The 8,776-nt window shown below is 42.7% G+C and overlaps 1 protein-coding gene across 1 annotated transcript in view; it reads left to right on the plus strand.

Annotated features, from left to right (window-relative positions):
• Positions 1 to 6,515: 6,515 nt before the first annotated feature.
• UPF2 (UPF2 regulator of nonsense transcripts homolog (yeast)) overlaps positions 6,516 to 8,776 on the plus strand; it is a 95,063-nt gene continuing 92,802 nt past the window's right edge. Inside the window, exon 1 of the mRNA XM_019543708.1 lies at positions 6,516 to 6,677. The gene's annotated coding sequence lies outside the window, so the exon portion shown is untranslated. The remainder of the gene's footprint in view (positions 6,678 to 8,776) is intronic.

Below are 8,776 nucleotides of genomic sequence, written 5' to 3' on the forward strand. Positions count from 1 at the left end.
GCGCCATCGCCATCGCCATCGCGCTCCGCTCCGCTCCCCTCCCCTCCCCTCCGCCAGGGGCGGGGCCGGACAACGCCCCCGGCTCGGATTGGACCGCCCGCTTGGGGGCGGGGCGTCCAGGTACGGTGGCACGGTTGGTGCTGCGCCGCGCTGCCCGGCCCCGTCAGGCGCAGCCCCTCAGGCACGCCCCGGCGGCGAGCGGCTCAGCCGGGGCAGACACCGGGCTTTCCAGGCCCCGCTGCTCCTGCCGGGGTTGTTTATTTGACCCCGAGGCCTCTTCCGGCCCCAAGCTGCGGCGAAGCTGTGATGACCCCGTCGGCGGGGATCCCGGAGCCGAGTGCGGGGGGGGTGTCGTCACGCAAGGCCTGCGGAGCCGGAGGGATTTTGCAAGTTTCTGTTCTTCCCAGCTCCCCATCTCGGGGCAGTCGCATCTGTGGGGCTGGGCCCGGCTGTGGGCCCAGGTGAAGAATGGGAGCCGGTTAGGGTTAGGTAGAGAAAATTGGCAGACCTTAAAACATGAAGAGCCAGCTACACGGTCAAACTTCAGATACCGAAGGCAGCTTCTGCCCCTTCCTATTAAGTTACTTCTTTGCATCTGGCAGTGATTTGAGGACCAGGCTTCAAGGGTTCAGCTCCTGCCGTGTAGGCCATGACATGGGGCCCTGCCAGGCTCAGTCAGTTGCCTTTCACTGGAAACTTCTGGTTTACATGGAAACCACCTGAAATGTATCGCCTGGATAGGCCAAGATGAGGATAAAATGTACCTACTTAATCAGCTGTGGGAAACATAGCACAAAACTATAGGTTAGCCCTCAGGTGGGGCTAAGTAGTAACAAAAGGTCTAATTTGTAGCATCCAAGCTTTCCTCAGCTTTGGCTTCCTCCTAGACAAAGGTCTCTCCTGGTCTGTGTGCTGGTCCGGATGATTTCTTGAGAACCGTATCCTTTCTGCTGGGCTGAATACTGGTGCAGGGATGAAGTAAGCTGAGACAATCTAATTGTTGTATCTAAAACTGATGCTAGTTTGGGGCCAAGAGGCAATGCTCCTGGGTTTCTGGCATGTCACATGTCCCCTTTATATTTCTTCATCTGTAAAATTAGGATAATTTGTCCTTGATGCTGCCTTATTTACCCCTACTCTCTGATAGCAGTGAGATATTTGTCCGTTGTATTTACAGCGAGAACACTAGGTGATTGATTATCTGTTGTCTCACTCTGCTTTTTGAGCAGGTACTTTGGAATTCTTTCTCTACTTCCCATTAATTTCCAGGTGTTTCTGGTATCCACTTTAAAGTCCTAAGTGGAAATGGATTACTTAAACAACTCCTAGTCTCAGTGATTACTTCTAAAATGTATTTGGAAAGTTTAAAAATGATAGATGCCAAATTATAGATGCCATTTTCTTAATTAAAAATGTTTCATCCAACATGAAAAATTCTATTTTGACATGCATCTACACAGATAAATGGAAGTGGTCAGAGAATTCAAAGTTAATGGTTATTTAGGTGCAAGTGACCATTGTTTTATTCCATTTATTATGCATTATCATAATAAATACCCAACCAGCAAGATATATATTTGGTGCTTCAAAAAGGCAAATATCACCCATTTGAAAACAATTTTTAACTAGATAAGCCATGAACAGGAATTCAAATGGATATACTTGACTTATTGTTTAAAATGAAGAACTAGATGTTTAGTTGTTACAATCTAGAAAGAATGCTATGTTCATTAAAAGATGCCTGACTTACAGGAAAAAGAAATAGAAAAACAAGGCAAAGATTTCTCTCTTATTTTATAAAATGCATTTTCTGTTTTTATGAGATTACAGACTTGGTTGCTGAACTTTACATGTATTCAGGCCAGTTCCATACTACAAGGTTTTCCTGGCACAGCAATGTTGCATGAAACTAAAAGTTACATCTCCTAATTGACACACCTAAGTCAGTAAAACCCTTGATACAGATGTAACTATGCCTACAAAAGAGTGCTTACGTTGGCTTGACTTATTTGATGTACACATGAAGAAGGTATAGATATGTTAGCAGAAAACCTCTGTGTCCTCAAGGTGGCTCTGCAGACAGAGCTATGCTGGCACAGCTGTAGAGGCAGAAGCTCTTTAAGTACAGAGAAGCCCTTAAAGTTTTGTAGGGCATTTGACTTGGTAACAGATAACATTTTCTTTAAGAAACCTGAGCACTACAAAATCAATGTGGCACATATTACATTGATTAAAAATGGCTAACTAGTTACTCTCAAAAATAAAATTAAATCATCTGGTGGGTGTATTCCTGATGAAGGCTTGCACAGATGAGATTTTGGCTAATTAATATTTTATCACTAACTGGGAAGGACACATAAAATAATTACTAATAAAGTTGAAGTGAGTGGTAAAGAATGAAGAGGACAAGTCACCCTGGATATGGATCTCTTGCTGTGCTGGATGCAAGCAAACAATATTAACAGAGCAAAATGTCAGATCAGACACCTAAGAACAAAGAGCACAAGCCAGAAAAGTGGGAAGATCCTAGGTCTATCCTAAGAAGCAGTGGCTTTGAAAAGGACTTAGGTGTTACAATAGATAATCAGCTGAACAAGAACCCTTCATAGTATGTTTTTGGTAAAAAGGCTAAGCAATTTTTGGATATATATATGCAAGAGAATATAGAATAGAAGGGGAAAGTTACAGTAGCTCTGTATTTGGCAGTGGGGGTGTCTCCTGAGACCAGATCTTGTGTTTACGCTTCAAGAAGGGCATTGAAAAATTGGAGACTATTCAGAGGAGACCCACAAGGGTGATTAGATGATTAAATATACTTTCTGGTGAGAAACTGAAAAAGCTTGATTTATGCAGCTTCTGAAAGAGAAAGTTATGACTTGATCACAATATATACAGCACCTACATAGGAACAAAGGACAGCAAGGACTTTCTAGAGCAGAGACCAGTCCCTGTGTTTGCAGGCAACCTTTTATCAAAAATGGATACTTCTGCCCTTCTTACATACCACAAGGACCCTATGAAATAAAAGGTAACAACAGACCTAAGTAAAGAGCAGGAGAGATAAGGGAACCACCCTGATACTGCATTGGCAGAAAATTAGTCAGGTAAAAAGATACTCGGATGATCCGCTCAAAAGGTTCAAGGCCTGCGCTACAGAGAAGGGGAGAAGAACCACAGTGGTCCTGACCAATCTGACCTGGGAGAAAATTGCTGCCTGCCCCCAAATCTGGCAATGTTTGACTTATGGATGATCCAGGCACATCAAAAAGACACCTATAGACTTATAAATATTCCTAGTTTCTGGAGCATCAGATCACCCTAGCCAGATGCTCACCTTTTGCAGTGGCCTAGGTGCAGTGCTTTAGAGGAAGACAAATAACCTAGTGGAAGCTAGTAACATGTTCATAGGGGGAAAAGTTCCTCTTGGCCCCCAACAATCAACTAGCAGAAGCCTCAAGTCCAGGGGCAGGCAAAATATGGCCCCTGGGCCAGATCTGGGAGCACAGAGCCTGCCCCGCCCAATGGCGCACGGACTGGGAGTTTATCTTGAGCTATTACACAATCACCTCTATACACATGATGCAAACATGTGCAAGTCAGGACAAAAATATTTTTCAAAATAAAATTAAAATGTGTTATGGTAGATGTTTGATTTTTAGTATATACGGTGTTTTTGTTCCCCAGTTCCAAGATAGCAAGCTCCCCTCCCAAAAGGAGTATTTCCAGGGCAAGGGGAAGGGCTTCTGGTGGCAAATATCAGGGGTTAGGGGTGAGACCTCCAGTCCCAAGATAGCGATCAGCGGGGAGGGCAGCCCTCGATATTTCACTGAAAGTCATTAAGCAGTCCCTCAGCTGAAATAACTGTCCACCCTGCTCAAATAATTCCTGACATATTCTACCCAGTTTCCTTTCACCACTTTCATGGGGATACTAAAAACTCAAATCCACATGCAACAAGCTGAGATTATTACATCAAGGATGCCCATGTCACATCATATTATGAAAGGACCATTCATAAATGGATGGAGCTGCATCTTGAAGCAATTCAGGTTCTTTGCCTTGACTATTTTTTTTTTTTTTGGAAGGTCATTCCAAAGCTTCAGTCCTCTTTTGGTTATAAGCCTTCACCAAATTCCCGGTCTACATTTGTCTGTGACCACTTTTTATATTGTATGCCAATATTGCTCTTCAACTTAAACAGAATTCTACCTCCCTAATATTCAGCCCATTCATGTTTTTGTAAAGAGGAATCATACCCTCTTTCAGGCTTCGTTCTTTGAGCCAGTGATTCTCAACCTTTTTTGTACCAGGACTCATTTGTAAACATCGATGGCCAGCCCTGATCCAGCGCCCCTCATTCCTGACTTGCTGCCCCCTGCCCACAGACTCCCCAAGGGAAAAGCCATGGTGTTTCTCCTTTAAAGGAGAATCCATGTTTTAAAATTTGTTTGCAACCCTTTCATATATTCTTGCAACCCACTTTTGGGTCATGACCCACAGGCTGAGAAATGCTGCTTTAAGCTAACCAAGCAAGCTCTTTTAATCACTTCTGAAAGGCTATGTTCTCCATTCTTCTTCCCATCCCAGTAATCCTTCTCTGTACCTGTTCCAATTCATGCTTTTGACCAGCACTGCACACAGTATTCTAAATAGGGATTAACTAATGCCTTGAGCAGTGGTGCTTAGGTATTCCTGTCTCCTAAAAACAAATGTGCCTGATCCACCATGGATTTTTTCATGCCTGCATCACACTAGTGGCTCATGATCATTCAATACATGCAAGATGTACACTGCCTTCAGTTTATGAATCTCCATTTTACAGAAGATGCACTCGGTATTTTCCCTAAGTGCATGGATTGACTTTATACAATTACATTTCACATTAAATTTCACACTCTTTTTAATGCTCGACTCCAGAGCATTATCCAGTTCTTCCTGTATAATAATCCAATCCTTCGCCATATTGGCAATATGTCCCAACTGTGTCATCCACAATTACAGGAGGACAATTCTAGTCTCATACCACGGTCACGAACAAAAGCATTAAACAGCATGGTTGCGAACATGGATCCGTGAGGAATATGGGGAACAGAAATCTGATAAGAAATGTCTCTTCAACCAAACGGGCAAAGTAAAACAAAACTGAATAGCAAGAAATTTAAATCACTCGAGGTATAAATATTTAATGATAAAGGCAATTAACCATGAGTACAGCTTATCAAGGGCTATGGTGGATTCCCTACCACTGAAATTCTTAAATTAAGATTGTATGTTTTTCTAGAATATATGTTCCAGTTAAGGCTATCTTATCAAAACATTACCTTCTGGCCTAAAAAGCCTATGAATTTCTGAATAAATCACCTAAAAGACTAGTGGAAAGATTTCTGTTAGTTCCAGGCTTAAAATATTTGATTAGTTCTGCCATGATTTCCTGAAATCCTCCAGGTTACTCATTGGTTTTTTGTTGTTTTTTGTTTTTTTGGGTTTTTTTTTTAGGATCCAGATGAGAACACTCTGGGTATCTATATATGTGTTTGGGGGGCAGGGACAGGATGGACTTTAATTACAGTGACTCTTATAGCTGATCTAATTAAAGCACCCACAGCCTCATTTTTATTTAGCATCCTGAGCTTCAACATGGCAGCAGGGGCACTTTAACTAAAGCTTGTTCAAGGAGCTTTAATTAAAGCACCCCTGCTGCCATTCTGAAACAGGGGGACGCTGAATAGGTGTGATGCAGAGGCAGCTGGAGTGTGTTAATTAGTACTCTGGCAGAGTTGCTTAATTGAGTCTGCTCTGACACATGCTAATCAGCAGACCTCTGTCAGGTGTATAGGTGTCCTTTGTGCTCTGGGGAGGCCAATTTGCCTCTTGGTACTTTAAGTCCTATGTTTTTGCCAGGGCCTTGCTGATGGTATAGCATTAGCAACTAAGCTCTGCCAAGCCTCAGGATTGGTCTCTCTTTGTATGGTTTTGTTTGAATATGCTCTGTGAAACAGAGAGACAGAAAAGGGGATTTTTGGCTGAAATTTCTACTCCGTAGCTAAAAATAGAAGCTGGGTTTTTCTGGTGGGGGGGCTGATTGTCCTAGGCTTTGGCTCCATCAAAAAAAAAGTTGTTGAGGCGGGCAGTTATTTACACTTACATCCTGAATGACAATTAACTTAAATTAGCTGGAACTACTGGGGGGTTGTAATTTGGACACCTCACAAGTACTTAAGGTGGGACAATGGTCTATAGGATCCTAGCATAAAATGCTGGGAGGAGGAGGAACCAGAACACAAACCTGAAATCTATTTTTAGTCAGTAAGACCAGCTCTCCACCCAGCATGCTTTTGCCTTTATAAAAGAGATTCTCACCAATTAAGAAGGAAGGGGTTGTTATTTTCAGCCAGGAATACTAATGACAAAATATCTTCAGCCTAATCCAATCATTTGTGAAGATAACAGGCCAAATTCTTTGTTGGTGAAATTTCATTTGTCAGGGAAGTTATACCAGCGATAAAGTTGGCCCTACTTGCTTCAAATGAGCTGGGCAGAACTGGATCCTTTAGAAACAACTCCTTGCAGGTTGCACAACTGGTAGTACCAGTGAAGGAAGATCAAGCAGGCAAAGTGCAGACTTCTCTACTGGGAATACACTTCCTTAAATTTGTATCTGGATCATCTACTTTTTGGTAAATATAGCTGACTTGGGCAGGTAAATCCTTATATTTTAGAAATCAAGCAAGGGGTCCATCTATGGCTAACAGGGAAACTGGTGTAAAATTCATAAATAATACTCAATGCTTGTGCCATATTTTACATTGCCTTTTTAACCCTGCTGCAAAGTTTCTTAGGAGTTTCTGCAACTGAGTTGAACACTGAGAGGTAGAGATTGTTTCTGAAAAAACTTGTCTGGTCCTGCATCATTAAACCATACGCACAGTCTTTTCAGTTTGTGCTGACTCTTGCTGTTGGACTACGAGTTTTAACAGCTGAACAGCTTTGCTACATCTGTCAAAGTCATTTTGTAGCCAGGGAATGTTCTTATGATCAAATGTTTTTTTCATGCTTATTATCATAAACCTAGTACCATATGAAATTTTGTTTTAATTAAAAAATAAGGCAGGCCTCAGACCAGCTAAAACCAAAGAATTGTTTGGAACAAGAATCAATGCACCATTAGTTCTTACTCATATAGTAAATAGAGCCAAATTCTTGCATCCCGGCACTTGCAAGCTTTGGACTGTTCAAACAATAAGTTTGAATTTTGTAGTTTGGGTCAGTTTCAACTAAAACTGGAGAAACATGGCCACTGCTATAATTAGTAGTCAGTAGTGTGGCTTAGGCTCGTGAATGTTTTTAGCAAACAAGTTATTATGTAGTTAAATCAATATTTGTGAGATCCTTTGAGAGGCTCAGACTGAAACAGCAACAGGAGTGCGAAGTACTGCTGTAACTGGGCAACCGGATAGGATAACAGGGCACTTCTTGATTTAATTTTTATGACTACTTGTCAGTTGCTAGAACTTTGCAGAGACAGAATTATTTTTTTTCTGGCTCACTCACGTCATGTCAAGTTGGTCATGTACATGTGAAAGACTGGATATATATCTCTTTGTACCCGTTCGTCCTGTCCCTTGGCCTTGGGGAGTCCTCCATGGAAAACCCAACTGAGGAGAAAATTTAAAATGAGACTTTGTTCTGATATTCCAGAATAGGAATAAAACCAAATTCCAGAATTTGGAGTGTGCTGAGTGGACATAATCTAGGAACATAAACATAGGCTACAAACTTCAAATACAATGAATGACTAAGACTAATGGTACTAATTTAATTACATAAAGAAAAGGTTCATACTAAAGTATAAAATCAGAAGAGAAAATATGTTAAATAATTATCAGGTAATATGGCATGAGGTAGTAGCTTGTTCTTGTGTTGTTGTTATTACTGTTCTTAATCAGCCAGGATCCTGGTTTTCTCTGACTTAACTGAAAATTGGGGACCTTTTTTTTTTTTTTAAAAAAAAGGTAACCCCAAATCCACATTTTCCCATGATTTTAAAATGAAACATCACTGTACTTATCTAGCTAAATTTCTATTAGCAGTGTGTTTGTTTGTTTGTTTGTTTTAAATCATGGGAAAATGTGGATTTGGGGTTATTTTTCTCTAACTGAAAATTGGGGATGTTTTAAAAAAGTAATCCCAAATCTACATTTTCCCATGATTTAAATGAATTCTCACTATATCTATCAACAAATCTATCTGTGTATCAAGACAGCAAGCGCTATATATCAGTAGTGTTTAATTTAAATCATGGAAAAATGTGGATTTGGGGTTACTTTTCTTTCACTGAAAATTAGGGTTTTGTTTTTTTTAAATCGGAGACAACCAGGACGGACCGCTGTGAATCACTGGTGACCTCCCCACGGTCCCAGTCCAGCGCTCCCAGGCAGGGATCAGATCCAGCTGCGCTCCATAGAACGTCCCCTGTCGCGACATGACGCCACCCCCCTCCCGCTGACGCGCCGTGGCCCCGCGTAGTGACGTCACCGCTGCGCGGCGGTTGGGCGCTCCGCGCCCGTAGGACCCCGGTGGGGCTGCCCCGCGCGCTGCCTGACGCTACCCGCCCCGCGACCACAGCGGCAGCGCCTGTCCCGCTGCTCCGTCCCCGCTTGCTGGCGGCGGCGACGGGCGTGGGGCGGGCTGGGGCTGTGCTCAGGCGGCGCGGCGGCCACCTCGCGGGGGCTTGTCGGGGGCAGGCGCTGGCAGAGTCGGGGCAGCGGAGCGCCCA

The sequence above is a fragment of the Crocodylus porosus genome, unplaced genomic scaffold (genome assembly GCF_001723895.1).
Source record: "Crocodylus porosus isolate Cpor-Errol unplaced genomic scaffold, CroPor_comp1, whole genome shotgun sequence".
NCBI lineage: Eukaryota > Metazoa > Chordata > Crocodylia > Crocodylidae > Crocodylus > Crocodylus porosus.